Here is a 14,837-nt window from a genome sequence, read left to right as displayed (position 1 = left end):
TGCAAGGAGACCCTGAGGTCTGGGAGGCCACCGAGGGTTATTTGGCAAAAAGGAGCTTCCTTAAGGAAGAATTCTCTTTTCCATGCAATTTTTGGTGATTGCATCTCCCTGGAGAAGCAGAGCCAACCCAATGAAGGATGTTCCTCCCCACCTTGCCTCCACTCCAACCACCTGTTGACCCCTTGTGGTCACTCAACTGCATCATCAACATCTTCCTTCTCTGTGGTGAGAGAGCAGGAAAGAAACCAGTCTGGTTTGGGGGCAACTATTGGTGCCTATTTGGCAACTATTTGGGTGCCTATTGGGATCATAGTGGGACTGACTGCTACATACTGGGATCATACTGGAGTCACACTGGGGGGACCAGAACCATGCTAGGAGTGGCTAGAATGGCTTTCACACAGTGGTGTGAAAAGCTCCAAGACTGAGTCCTCGGTGTCCTTCAGCTGGGGATGGGGAAGATCTCAGCCACCCTTTTGGGTGTCTCATTGGCTTTTTCTCCTCTCCAGCTCCTGCTGGCTCCAAGTTGTGCCCCAGTACTGGCAGCTCACCAAGGAATTGGGAAACGAGGCCCAGGGCAAGAAAACCTGCACAGATCAGGACCCTGAGCTGGTGGCGCTCTGGAATGAGATGGAAATGGTCAATAGGGAGGAGAAAGCTTGAAAAGGATCCAAAGGTCCTGAGATTTTAGGTAGGCAGGAGAGCAAAAGGCATCTGGCAGTGGGAGGATTAGGGGCAGCATTCAGAGCATGGGGGGCAGTGTTTGGCTGAGGGTGTCTACCTGGAGGCTGGTGGGCAGCAACCTTGGCTCATCCCAACCTCCCATGGAGAACCAAGAGCTACTTGGACACAGGGCAGGAGAAGGGCCCCATCCCAGGATGGCTCATGCCAGACTCCCTGAAATCCTTCAGGGGGGAGCAGCAGCACAGCAGCATCAGGGTCTTTTCCAGCCACTCCAAGAGGGAGCTGTGCCCCAGTGCTGACCCCAGGCTCCAGCATGGACACAGGGACCCACCAGCGGTCGAAGGCTGTGCCATTGGCCACCACTACCACCAGCAGCCATTATCCCTCTTTTCCAGGCCAAAGCAGGGGTTCACTTCACCTTTCAACCATGTAATGAACTTCTCTAAAGCAAAGAAACATTGGGATTTGCCCAGTCCTGCCTTCCCCCACCAGAGATGGGGCTTTCCCCAAGGTGTTGGCTCCCAGCTCCAGCACTGGGAGTGGTCTGGTGCTAGGCAGGTTTGGGGCTGGTTTTAAACACTTTTGTCCCCATGTTTCCCATCCTGGTGTTGCTGCAGAGGCTCAACTCCAGTTCTCACCAGTTCATCCAAGGTGCTTTTGTCAGAAAGTGAAGCTCCCAAGCCTTGCACCTTTCCTGACTCATGGGCCAGTTGCCTTCAGCCTCAGAAAAATAACAGCATTTTCCTTGGAAACCAGGCCAGGTGTCTGGGCACACATGGGAGAATTCTGGCTGAGGGAAATGGGATATCACAAAAACAACTGGAAAAGAGAAAGCAGAGTGAGACACATGGGCAGCCCTAAAAAAAGCAGGAAAATAGGATTTATTTATTGATTTTTCCTAAAAATGAAAGGGGGAAATTGGAGATTATGTTCTTTGAAAAGGGAATGGTGTGACTGAGCAAGGAGTAGGTGCCTGGACCACAGTGTAGGGATAAAAGGGAGTCACCCCCAAAGTGGACTTTGCTTGGGGAGCATCCCTTGATGCTGTGAAAATCCTGCAGTCCTCCATCTCCCTGAAATGGAAGCACATGACCCAGATCCTCCCCCCGGGAGTGCCTGGGTGGGACCCACCAATCAGTGCCATGACCAGGCTGAAGCTGAGGATCCTCATCCAAACTCAGAGGGAGGAGAACACACCATTTGCAGAATCTTTTCCAGTCTGACTTGGCTTTGTTGGACCCTGGGGAAGGAAAGAGCAGGAGAAAGGTGGGCTGGGTCCTTTTCCCTCTCCCTTGCCCTTCTCTGCTGGATCCTCAGTTCATCCTGCACTCACCCAAAGATTCCATCGCCATCCCACTGGTGATGACGGGATTAAACATCAAGAGGAAAAAAGGACAAAAATGGAGAGAGGAGAGAAAAAGACAAGCTTAAAGGCAGTTTAGATATTAAAGAAATCCTGTCCCGAGGGGACAGGAGCCTGTTAAGGGGTCAGGAACTGTTGCTGCTGGGAGGGAGGAAGTGCACTGATGGATCACAGCAGCGTCTGTAGTTTGAGGCTCTTTCCCAGACACCTGCAGGAGAGAAAACAGCTGAGTTTAGAGTAGCAGTTTCCTGTTGAGGTTTCCTGTTTATAGCTACTTTCAGGCTTGTGCTACTCAAGGAAAACCCGGATCTGGTTCCTCCAGGGCCCAACTGCACAGGAGCACAACTTGGTTCCCTGTCACTGAAGGAGCCGCAGCGAGGGACGGGCGGGGCGCAATCTAGATCGACCCCCTCCAGCTGAGCGGTGAGCGGCGACCCCGCGGGAGCGCGCCGGGACCGAGAGGAGGCGGCAGCCGGAGCCGGGGAAGAGGCTTCGAGCGGCGGAGACGAGCGGGGTGTTCCCAAGCAGCTCCGCTCAGCCCTCAGGCACCGCGCTGGCGCCGAAGCGCATATTTCAATCCCAGCCGCCCCCACAGGCCGGGCCCCGCGGGTTGTGCTGCTGCCGCCTCGGCCCCGTGGAGCCCAAAAGACCCAGAAAATCGTTCCCATGCACTAAAAAACCATTTCGTTACCAGCGAGAGGCGCGGGAGGGTCCTTATGAACTCCCCTCCCCTGCGTCTCTCCCAGGCACCGCCGGGCATTAGCGCAGCTCCCGGGGCTATGTCCCGGTGGTAGAAAACATACCAGTTTAAAAAATTTTTTGTATTACTTTACTCAAGGGGTTTGTTCGCCTTTGCCCCGGGAAAAGGAATTTTAAAGTTTCTTTCCAGGGCATTGTTCCACCAGGTGAGGTCTGATAAAAAACATTTCAATAGACTGGAAAAAGATACCGTGAGCCCAAAAGATACCGTAAAGATAACGACCATCAACAAAACATCAAAGGCCATCAGGAAACATCAACGAATATCTACCCCAGTCGCAGCCCCCTGGCATGGCTGGACACATCTGGTCCGGAAAAGGCTGATGAGGAAATCAAGGAGTGAGGACCTAATTAGCATTAGAAGCGAAGAAATCCGATCCAGTAAGAAACCAAATACTAAAGACTATGCAACTTTGGACCAATGAATATTAAACCAATGTAGTTCTATGGGTTTTGACTGTATAAAATTTGGCGGAAATCTTGTAAAATTTCATGTGTCATGAAATGATTTTCTCTGCACACCCGGGCTACTTATGGATGAAATTATTTCAGTTGCACATCCTGGCCAGAACAACATCCTGGACAGAAAACTAAGTAATGCCTTGACTCTCTAACATAAAAAATATTCTTAGAGGGTTTTTGCTTTTCCTACCGTTTCGGTGATGCTGGCACCAGCTGCTGCCACAGGTACGGGTATGTCGCACTTGAGTATTAAACTCGACAAACATGGGGAGAGGGGACAGCCCGAGAAACCAGGACTTTGCCCTCGGGAGCTTGGAGCTGCACGAGGGGGATAAAGGATCCCCTGCACACGCCTATGCCCCTAGCAGCGGCTCTGCTCCCCCCAAGAACTTGGCTGTGTTTGGGAGAGGTAGAAAGGTTGGGATGGGGTCTGGAATGAGACAGTCACATGTTGGGATGAAAAGGATGGGGGATCTCGTTACTGAAGGGGTTTTGGGGAACCCTCCAATCCTGAGGGATGAGTTACTGGGAGGAAGGACACACCTGGCTCTGACACTGGAGTGGAGCCCCACAGCAAAGGACATGTGGAGCCTGTATTGTGGAAAATGCTGCTGCTTTCTACCAATTTTGGCGTCTTATAAACAGCTTTGGGGGATTTCAGGGTCATTTGAGGGGGCGGAAGTGACCTCTTTTTTGTGAGAGTCCTGATACTTTCCAACAATTTCGAGGGTTATAAATGGCTTGTGGTGGACCCACCGTCATTTTGGGGGGTTGGAGTTACCCCGTGGCTGCAGCGATGGCTGAGGGGAGATTATAACCCCCAATTTTGGGAGTTTATAAGAAGCTTGCACGGGGAGCATATTCGAAGGACATCCCACCTGGAGCAGAGTGTGTCCCGTTGCTGCAGCCCCACCCCTAAGACAGTACTCAGCCAATGAGAGCGTGCGGCGCAGATGATTCACCAGTTGCCAGGCGGACCCGCAGCTCCCATCACTGACCACCTGCCCCCCTTCCCCCCCTCCCCCAGCGCACCCGAGAGCGGAATCTGGGGAGGTTTCATCACCTGCCCGGCACTGGCCATGGGGTGTGTGGGGGCAGCTGGGGCCATACTGATGGCACTGGTGGTGCTGGGAACCCTCCCGGCTGCGGGCAAGAAGCTCTCGGGTGAGTGGGGCACGGGAGGAGAGTGATACGATGAGAAAGCAGAGAAGAAGGAGGAAAAATGGGTGGATGGGATCCCAAACTGATCGAGAGCAGGGGTGGGTCAGCCCAAAAACAAGACAGAGGGAGCTGCGGCTTGGGGAAACGATGGGAAAGGGGTGGCAGAGGGGGATAAGAGGAGGGGGGTACAGCAGGAAAGGGGTTCCCATTGGGGTCCCTTTGTGTTCCCATCACTTGAGCCCTGGAGCAATTCGCTGGGGCTCTAGAGAGGAAATTAATCTGCACGGGGCGGGGGGGGGGCTAACCCCTCGGTCCATCCTTGGAGGCCTCATGGTGGGGTTTCCCCCAACCAACAGCCGGTCCTGTGGTGGCTGCAGGGCAGAGGGGGCTGGAAAAGTGGGGTCCGGGATGGGCATGGAGGAGAAGTGGGAAGGAGAAGAAGAAGAGGGAAGAGGAAGAAGAGGGAAGAAGAGGGAGAAGAGTAGGAGGAGGAAAAGGAAACTCCCCCAAAATCCCCCAACTCCCCTCCAATGTTGCTCTGAACACCAAATTCCATCCCTGTCCCACCAAATCCCAGGAAATTGGTGGGATTTCATATGATTTTTTTCAATTTATTTTTACCACAATTTCCTATATTTATAAGGAATGAATATGGATCAAAAGAAAACCAGGGCCAAAATAAACAGATTGATTTGAGTATTGTGTAAGTATCTGTGGGGTTGGGTTGAGTGGGTGGAAGAGCCTTTTCCATCACCAAATTTTTGGGTTTTGCCCCAGTCCATCACCATTTGGCTGCGGATGACAACCTTGGGCCATAGAAAATCAAAATCATGGAATCACTGAGCTTGGAAAAGACCCAAGACCATCCAGTGTTGCTTGATGCCACAGGAATTATTGGATGGAGCAGCTGAGATTTTCGGCAGTCTAAAACCAAAAAATCCACCCTTCCCAATGTTGGTCTGCGTCCCAATGGAGGTTGCTGCCCCTGAGTTCCAGGTGCCCACCGGGAACCAAGAGGATGTGGAGATAACCAGCCAGGTCTCTTCCTGACATGGATCACCAAGACCATGGGTCACCAGGTCCCTGCCCAGCAGGGGTCACTGGGGATCATCCAACATGTATCCTTCCATGAAGACAGGAAGTTGGAGCAGTGCACGAAGCTCTTCCCACACTCCAGGCACTCACAGGGCTTCTCCCTGGTGTGGATGAGCCGGTGGGTGACGAGGCTGGACTTGTAATTGAAGCTCTTCCCGCAGTAACGGCAGCGGAAGGGCTTCTCCCCTGTGTGTGCTAATTGCTGCCGGATGGGCAGCCTGCTGGTCTAAAACCTCTTCCCACACACGGGACACTCATTAGGGCCTCTCCCCGGTGTGGGTGGGCTGTTGGGTGAGAAGATGGAAGTTCCATTTGAAACTCTTCCCACATTCCAACCAGTTGTAGAGTCGTTCCCCAGAGTGGATCAGGAGGTTTTGGTGGTCCCAGGAGTCCCTTCTCCACTGACTCTCTACACTGGGGTTCCAGAGACCCCAAGGGTCCCCCCCTCTCCAGTCTGCAGGGCATCCCCAGCTCCAGTATTGCTCTTCTCCACTCACCCCATGCTGGGGGTTCCACATTCCACCCCCTGGCTCCCCTGGGGATCCCCAAAACCCATGTTGACCTCCCTGCTGCCAGCACAGGGGTTCACCACGTGCCAAAGCATCTGTGGCTCTGCTTTGGGAGATAAGATACAATATCCCCTCCTCTCCCCACAAGAAAAAACACTCCCAGGGACAGGCAAAGATATTTAGGGCTTGATTCTGGAATCTGAGAGCTCAAAAAACCTTTCAATAAGAAAACCCCTCTTGGGGACCCCACAATGTATTTCGGGCAAGCTCCTCCTCCCTGGTCACCTGCAGGATACAGGGGGGCGGGGACAATGCTGCCAAGGCCCACGGAGCTAGTTCTGCAACTAGTTCTGCTTCTGCTCTTCTTCCTGCTCCTCCTCCTCCACCTCCTCTTCTCTTCCTCCCGCTCCTCCTCCATGCCCACCCCGGACTGCCCTTTCCCACCCCCTTCTGCCCCACAGCCACCACAACACCGGCTGTTGGCTGGGGGGAACCCCCCCAGAGTGCGCAGGGGGTTGGGGAACCAAAGTACGGATCCATCTACTCCCGGGGAGCCCTAGGGAATCACTCCAGGGCTCAAGTTATGGGGACAGGGGTGGGCCCCCATGGAACCACTCTTCTTCCATGCCAACCCCAAATTTCTCTCCCCTCTCATCCCCTTTCCCATTGTTCTCCCAATCCACAGACCCCTCCCAAACTCAGTCTGGGAGTCCCATCCACCTTCTGCTCTCTTTGGGGGTCGCAGCCCCCTCTTTTCCCTTGCTCTACCACCCCTTCCCCATTGTTCCCCCAAAACCCCAACCCCCCTCCCCTGTGCTTGGTTTTGGGGGTTCCAGGCCCCTCCTGCTCAGTCTGGGAGCCCACCCCCTCCCCCTTTAACTCAATTTGGGCAGCTGCTGGAAGCTTTTTTCTGGGAGGATTCCCTGAGTTTCAGGATTTTTGGGGTGCAGTTTTGGAGGGGGACAGCTCTGTCTGACTTTCCCCTCCCCATTGTGGCCTCTCAGCTGCCCCTGACACCCTGGGGGTCCTGGGGTTTCCTTCCTGGGCACAAGGATGTTCATTCCCTTCCAGGAGCCCAATACCCGCCTGGGGGTCTATCCAGCTCAGGGGGTCCTTGATCAGCTGCCCCAGAACCTCTGCCAGGGTCTCCCAGCACAGCCAAAGCAGCTTGGCCTGGGGTCCCCAAAGCCCTCAACAACCCCCAAGTCCCTCCCAGGAACCCTCAACTCCCTAAAACCCAGCATCCCCCACATCTTGACATGTCACCGTCCACGGCCATGTCCCCATGTGTCACTGGCCATGTCCCATCATGTCCTCACCCACGGTTGTCTCCCCACCCAATTTCCATCTGTCATTGTCCCACACATCTCCATCCATGTCCATGTCCTCCCATATCCCCATGAATGGCCATGTCCCCATCCATGTGTCCCCAGGTCATCCTCCATGTCTGTGTCCCACCATGTCTGTATCCCCCCACATGTCCCTACCCATGTCTTAGTTCAGTGTCTTTATTTTTACCCCAGTTCCGGGTGTTTAAAAGGGATGAAAAGGATGAAAAGAAAATCAAGGCCAAAAGAAAAGGATTTACATGTCTGTGCTGGCTGAGGATCCATGTGCTTGGGTGGCAGGGAAGAACCTTTTTTGGAGGAGTTTCAACCCCACCGTCTTCAAAATCTAGTGTTTGCCCCAGTCTGTCACCCTTTGGCTGTGGAAGACGCCTATGGGCAGGAGAGAATTAGAATCATGGAATTATTTAGCTTGGAAAAGACCTCAAAGACCATCCAGTATTCCTTGATGCCACCAGATATAATTTTGCGATATAATTGATCGCAAAGGTGAGATTTTTTTGGAAGTGATGGTCAACAAATCCACTGTCCCCAATGGATTTCCACCATCTATGTCCCAATGGATGTTCCTATGCCTGCATTAATCGAGGTGTGCCTGGGGAGCTAGAAGATGTGGAGCCCACCAGCCAGGTATATTCCCAACACAGATCACCAGGACCATGGATCACAAGGGCAATGCCCAACAGGAGTCACTGGGGATCATCCAATGCAGATCCTCCCATGGGGGATGGAGTTGGAGCAGCGGATGAAGCGCTTCCTGCACTTGGGGCACTCACAGGGCTTCCCTTACTGGTGGCTCCATTGGTGTTGGGTCAAGTGAGATCTCCTGGAGAAGCTCTTCCCACACTCGGAACACTTGTAGGGTCTCTCCCCAGTGTGGATGCGCCGGTGAGTGACAAGGTGGGACTTGCGGTCGAAGCGCATCCCACAGTCGGCACAGCAGAAGGGCCTCTCCCCTGTGTGTGTTTGTTGATGTTGGAGGAGATTCGTGGTGGTCTAAAACGTCTTCCCACACTCTGGACATTTGCAGGGCCTCTCCCCAGTGTGGATCAACTGGTGCCGGATCAGGCTTGAGTTCCGGCTGAAGCTCTTCCCACATATGAAGCACTCGTAGGGCTGCTCCCTGGTGTGGATCCGCTGGTGTGGGATCCCCAGAACTGGTACAAGTTGGTTCTAAGGCTTGGACTTGGACCTAGAACCAAGGGAGCATGCGCAAGGGAACAGGGTGAAGAGTTCATAATGAGAAAGACTACTAACTTCACCCTCAATAATCATTTGGGACCCTTACCCACAATTAATCTGAGACACTGCGCTTGCGCGAGCATATTTAAATGAACTTTGAACTCATAATATGAAGCAGGAATAGGTAATGAATATGTATAGTGCTTTGTGTAACTTTATGCACATGTAACCTGTAACCTAATATAAACCAAGTGAAGTGCTGCTGACAGCATGCATGCTTTTGGAGGGGCTACCCTCCATGCACCCCAGCTGGAATAAATGCATACCTACTTCATAACTATCTGAGTTGTTGAGTCAATTCCGCGCCTCAATCCTACTTTTAGATTGTTAGTTAGGTTTGGGTAAGAGGTGTGAGAATCAATTTGTAGCCTTAGAAGAAGACATAGCAAAAATGTTTATTACTTTGGAATTTTTTGTGTATGTGGCTATTAGTGATGGTAAAATTTTGGTATGAGTTTTACAATGTTCACCTTTAGGCTGCATTTTGAAAAACTAGAAGAGGTTTAAAGGTGACCCTTTATTCATAAACAGTTAATAGAGTATTGTTTGAAAACAAACATAAAAACAAACAAAAAAAAACCCTAAAACTAAACCAAACCAACAAAACCAAAACAAAACCAAAACAAAACCAAAACCAAAACCAAACAAAAAAAACCAACACGGCTTTTGGAGGGGAGCCACATGTGAGTCACCTCATGGCTGTCCTGGAAGAGAAGCTCAGTTTCAGGAAGCCACCAGAGGAGCTTTAGAAATGCAAATTAACACTGCAGGGGCAAAGGGTGGACAATGGACCAGAGGCTTCTTGCCTGGGGGAGCAATTGGGCCAATTCCTTCTGTCCCTCACCCCAAGCTCTGCCTCCTTGCAGAGACAGAATTTGCATAGTTAAAGGCAGAGCCCATAGTCAGGACATCTGACTCTGCAGCAGAAATTGGTTAGGTTGCAAAGGACAACAGCAAACACAGACTATTCTGAAAACTTCAACGAAAAAGTGGAAGGGAATCACTCCTCTCCCCGTTCCAACATTTCCTAGCACTGTGGATGCTTTATAAGGTGTATTAGACCACTGGGGGTGTTTTGCTACCACAAGTTTAGGGAAATCAGTTGGGAATCCAAGTACATGATGGTTTAATTAGAGAAAAGTGGTCAATTGATGCATCACTGCCTGGAGGGAGTACTCAAAATGTGGAAAAGATGAACGGCCACCAGAACAAATCCTACACCACCAAGGACCAGCCCCTTGGAACCCTAAAAAATTCATAGCAGGTGCCAGAGCACCCATTTATAATTTGAATTGCATAATTAGATTACAAGCTGTCCTTGAAATAATAACCAACCACACAGCTCCAACTCCTGACCTTCTTGCTGACCAATCCACTCAAATGAAGAACACCACAGTTCACTATGGGATGGTATCAGATTATCTATCAGCAGAAGGAGGAGTTTGTGGAAAGTTAAATGACTCAAATTCCTGTTTGCAAATAGATGACAACGGAAAAGTGGTGAAACAGATAACAAAGGAAATAAGAAAGTAGCTCATGTACTGGTCCAAACGTGGAAAGGATAGCAATGGGACACATTTCAGTGGTGACCTGGCAGACCATAAGTTAAACAAATGCTATTTCGCCTCTTATGAGAGTGCTATAGCAATTCTCATCTTTTTACCATGCACCACACCCAGCTCAGTGCAGCTCATTCAGCAGGGGATTAAGGGGATGCAGGTGGCAGCGAGGCCTCCTGATCCACAAATGACTACAAAAGGACAGAGAATGAGGGCACAGAGAATAATCCCAAGACCAAAGAAGGCCCAGGAAGAAGAGATTTAGTCAACAGTAATTAAAACTTTGTAAAGGCAATTTCTGAGAAAATAAGGAGAGGGATCAAAAGAAATTAAATTAATGTGTCTTTACAAACAGTGTTAATCTGCTTGGAGATAGGGCTAAGGACTTCTAGAGAAGGAAGCATCTGGAGAAACCATCAATTTCAGAAAATATTACTGATGGACACAGACTGCTGCTCAACCAAGGTCCTGCTAAATTCCTGAAATTCAGGAAGAACCAAGATTTAACAGAGTTATGAATATCGGCTGCTATACAAAAGGAGGGGTGCATATGAAGGAGGACATGCAGTGGGCGGATCGGGAAGTCTGTGCCTTCCAAGTACTTCAGACAGGGGAAAGAAGGAAGCGGGAGATGGGGCTGTGGAAATGAGGATAAAAAGGAGGCTGCGACCTCCAACAATTGGAGAGACCTCATCGGAAATGCCGCATGGCCTCTCCCTTTGTCCATGAATAAAGTTACTTTTACAGGACTCCTCTGTCTCCTTTGGGGACAGAAACTTCTGGTGATGAGAATTCTCCCGCACACTGCCGCCGACAGCGCAGCCACCTCTGTCCTACCCACAGCAAGCGGGACGAGCCAGCGCTGCTCCGGCACCGCCTCCTGCCGAGGCAGCAGCGGCAAGGAGACCGCGGGCAGCCGCTCCTTCAGCGGCCTCAGGCCAGCGGCAACACGGCGCCACAGCCAGGGAGGGCGGGAGGGAGGGACACGGGAGAACGAAGCCGCCACAGCCCCCCTGCCGCCCCCTCCATCCCCTCCATCCGCCCGCAGCGAGCCCCGAGCCCCGGCACAAGCCAGCGCGGCTCCCACCTGCGCTGGGACAGCCTCTCCGAGCTCCGCCGCCGCTCCCGGGCCGCACACACGCTCCCACCATGGCGCCGCTGCTGCCCCACTAAAGCCCTGCCTGCCTGCCTGGGGGCGACACCGGCGCCGGCCTTGTCCCCGCTCGCTGGCACCGAGCAGCAATGGCGCTGGGACAATCCCGAGTGACAGCACAGCCAGCCAAGGGCAGCGAGGCGCGGGCTCTGCACAGCGCACAGCCCAAGCCCCGCGCTCTCAGTGCCCCCCGGGCTGGCCGAGGCCAAAGCCGCACATGAGGAACAGCCCTGCAACGGGCCCGGGCCCAAGGCGCCATTGCTCTGCAAATAGCGACAAAGTTCTCCGCACCTCCCGGCCCGGCTTTCCCAGCCCTGTGTGTGATGAGTGGCTCCGGCCCAGCGGGAAGCCCTGTAGCCTGACTTCTCCTACGCCCTGATTAGGAGCATCCATGCATCGCTTTGATTTCCCCCAAATAGGGAAAATGGCCCCAAACCCCTTTGGCTGAGGGCAGTAGGGGAGAGATTTTTTTGGCAGAAAATTCCAAAAGTCTTTTTTCCCCAGGTTGGGAAGAACAAAACAAACAAAACTGGATTGGCACCCCCCAGCCTCTCTGCCGGCCTAGCTGAAGCCCTTGCTGGCTGCTCAAGGCTGGATGGGCAGACTGGGAGTACTGGGAAGAAGTCCCAGCTCGGCACGCAGCCCCCGGGGCAGCCCCATGGCCCCCACGGCAGCTCCAAGGCTCTGCCAGCCGCCTTGGAACGGGGCAGGGGGAGTAGGGCAAGGGATGGGGCTGCTGGCACAAAGGGGACACAAGGGACAGCAGGGGCACTTCACAAGCATTTGATGCAATAGAGAAAATAATAAGGAAGACAAAAGCAACAGCAACAGTGGCACCACAGCACAGGGCCACAGGAGGACATGTCACATTGGAGTGGGGTGATGCTGGCCCCATGCCAGGCACCCACCAAAGCCGCTCTCTCACTGCCCTCCACAGCCACACAGGGGAGAGAAAATTTAACCAAGGGTTCATGAGTTGAGATAAGCACCAGGAGAGATCCCTCATCAAACACCATTACGGGCAGAACAGGCTCAAAATTGGAGATATGAATTGAATTTATTGGTAACAAATTCAGAGCAGGATAGTGAGAAGTAAAAGAAGACCCTTAAAATCACCTTTCTCCCACCCCTCCATCCTTCCAGCTCTACCTCCTACCCCCAGAAGTACAGGGAGAAAGGAAACGTGGCTTCTCCGGCTGCTCAGGGACAGGAGTCGGTCTTCTGCTGCACCCTGAGGTGCCTCCCATGGGAGAGTTCTCCAGGAACTTCTGCATCCTGAGTCTCTCCCACAGGCAAGAGCAGGACTCCAACATGAGTCCATCCCACTGCTGCAGCATAGGTCACTCTGCCACAGGGTTAGTCCTTCAAGGACAGGCTGCTCTGGCAGGAGATACTCTGTCCACATGACTCCCACAGGGTCACAGCCTCCTCTCAGGCATCTCCCTGAGAGATGTCCAGTGGGGACTTCTCCAGGAGCTGTGGGGGGATCTCTGCATCCAGTGCCTCTGTCTTTGGAGCCACCAGGGACTGGCTTTGCCAGACATGGACAAGCTTCCAGCAGCTCCTCTCAGAACCCACACCTGTGGCACCCCCCACTACGAAAACCCGAAAACAACCCAAAAAATGGGGTCCCAGATATCCAGAAGCTCAGGTGCAGACCAAAATAGAGATCAAGATGTACAGGGGCTCAGGTGTGCCCAAAAATGAGGCCCCAGGTGAGGCTGTTCTCTGCCTGGGTAAGCACTGCCTGAGGGCTGGGGCTGCAGCAAGGAGGGACACCCTCCTCCAGTGGGGATGTCCCACAAATGGGGGACCCCCACTAACGAGATGCGGCGCGAGGGAAGCTCACGGCACTCTCAATATGAGATATAAAGTAAGCTCTATTTTATTTCACTAAACGAGAGACTTATGTACTGTTACAGAAGTTTCTATTCATAGATACACACGCACACCTGCAGCTGTTCTCACACACCCAGGGATCCTCCTGCTAACTCTCTAATTCTTTTCTAATAACACTCCTGACTCCTAATCTTTCTCATGGCATTCTTCCCACAGAACATTTTCAGGCAAACAACTACTGCAGCTTGTCAGAATTTTACTGAGGCCTGGGAATACTGAAACCTTGCTCAGCCCTGTTCGGTTAGCATGAGTTTTGCTGGAAAACTGCGTTTTCCAACAATTCCCCCGTTTCGCTTGTGAGAACAGACATTGTCTTGTTATCAGATTAATTTGCTTTGCTATAAGTAATTGTTATTATTAGAATTGCTATAAATTTACCTAAGGAAATTTCACTAGTTAGATATGTTGCCATGGTCTAGAAATTGTCATTGCTGAAAACATTCACTTCACAGGTAAAGCTTAGAGAACCTTTTCCGGACAAGGGCTCTAAGTTTACCTAGAAGAAGATTTAGCTTTTATAAATTCAATTTGGTAAATGAAAATTATTTGATCACATTTTGATGCAGAATACTTTGGACTCATGGCATGTTTCCCAGCCAGTTAGAACGAAAGCTTGGTCAGAGCTTAGGTGCCAAGTGGAAGGGTTTTCTTAGAACATCTTATAAATAAGCTTTGATTAATATCAATAAGGAGAGTATCTTAACATGTTACTATTTTTGCAGATAGCTATATAAGGTGAGATTAAATATTTGAAAATAATAGATGTTATTACTTGATTTTAACTAAAAAGATAAAACTGCAAAGCTTTTGTGAATAATAATATAAACTAACAAATTTGAAACTTAAAATTAATATCACCGAAAATGAATAAAATTTAATCTTAATAAATCTTATTTTTGAACTAACAATTAGGACTTAACTATAATGGAATCTAAAATTGATATTACTTTAACAACTTAACTCTAACAAGATTTAAAACTTAACAGAATTTAAAATTAACATCACTTAATATTACTTAACAGAATCTTAACTTTAATAGAACTTACAACTTAATAGAATTTAAATCTACTATTACTTAACTTTAATAGAATCTATGCTTAACTAAAGATACTTAACAAGTAATTTAAACTATTTAGCATAACTTCACTCACAGGTCCTCATTCACACATTAAAACTCTCAAAAAATCAAAATCACATTCTCATTAATCACAACTTTCATTTACACATTAAAGCATTCAACACACTCTCAGTAGGCCTACAACATTCACACATACACACAAATACATTAGCAAAATTCAATTTTCATTTAAGGCTTTTAGTATTCAAGGTGTTATTATTTTTTTATCATGATAATATCTTGTTACAATGCTTCTTTATTAGTATGTTGCTGGAAATAGGTTTTGGCCTGTTGGTCAATACGTGGCAATGGATGTTTCACCCTGCAAAGCGAATAATTGGAGGTTTTGAAGAAAACAGCTGGAGAACGTGTTCAAAGATTTGTTTCTGAAGCTAGATGGACGTGATTCCCAAGCGGGAGATGAAGGATCTCCAGTTCAGAGCACTGAAGAAGATTCGCATCTTTGAAATTCTTAAAAGTTCTCCATG

At 50.4% G+C, this 14,837-nt stretch overlaps 1 long non-coding RNA gene across 1 annotated transcript; it reads right to left on the bottom strand.

Annotated features, from left to right (window-relative positions):
- Positions 1-338: 338 nt before the first annotated feature.
- LOC146421273 (uncharacterized) lies at positions 339-2,133 on the bottom strand. Its single transcript, XR_014848739.1, has 3 exons — positions 2,018-2,133; positions 1,816-1,924; positions 339-1,503 (listed from the first exon to the last, which is right to left on the bottom strand). It is a non-coding gene; the product is annotated as an uncharacterized LOC146421273 (long non-coding RNA).
- Between the last annotated feature and the right edge of the window lie 12,704 nt (positions 2,134-14,837).

Source organism: Lichenostomus cassidix, unplaced genomic scaffold (genome assembly GCF_008360975.1).
Source record: "Lichenostomus cassidix isolate B80296 unplaced genomic scaffold, HeHo_3.0 HiC_scaffold_33, whole genome shotgun sequence".
Taxonomy (NCBI): domain Eukaryota; kingdom Metazoa; phylum Chordata; class Aves; order Passeriformes; family Meliphagidae; genus Lichenostomus; species Lichenostomus cassidix.
This window is presented reverse-complemented; position numbering and strand designations above follow the sequence as displayed.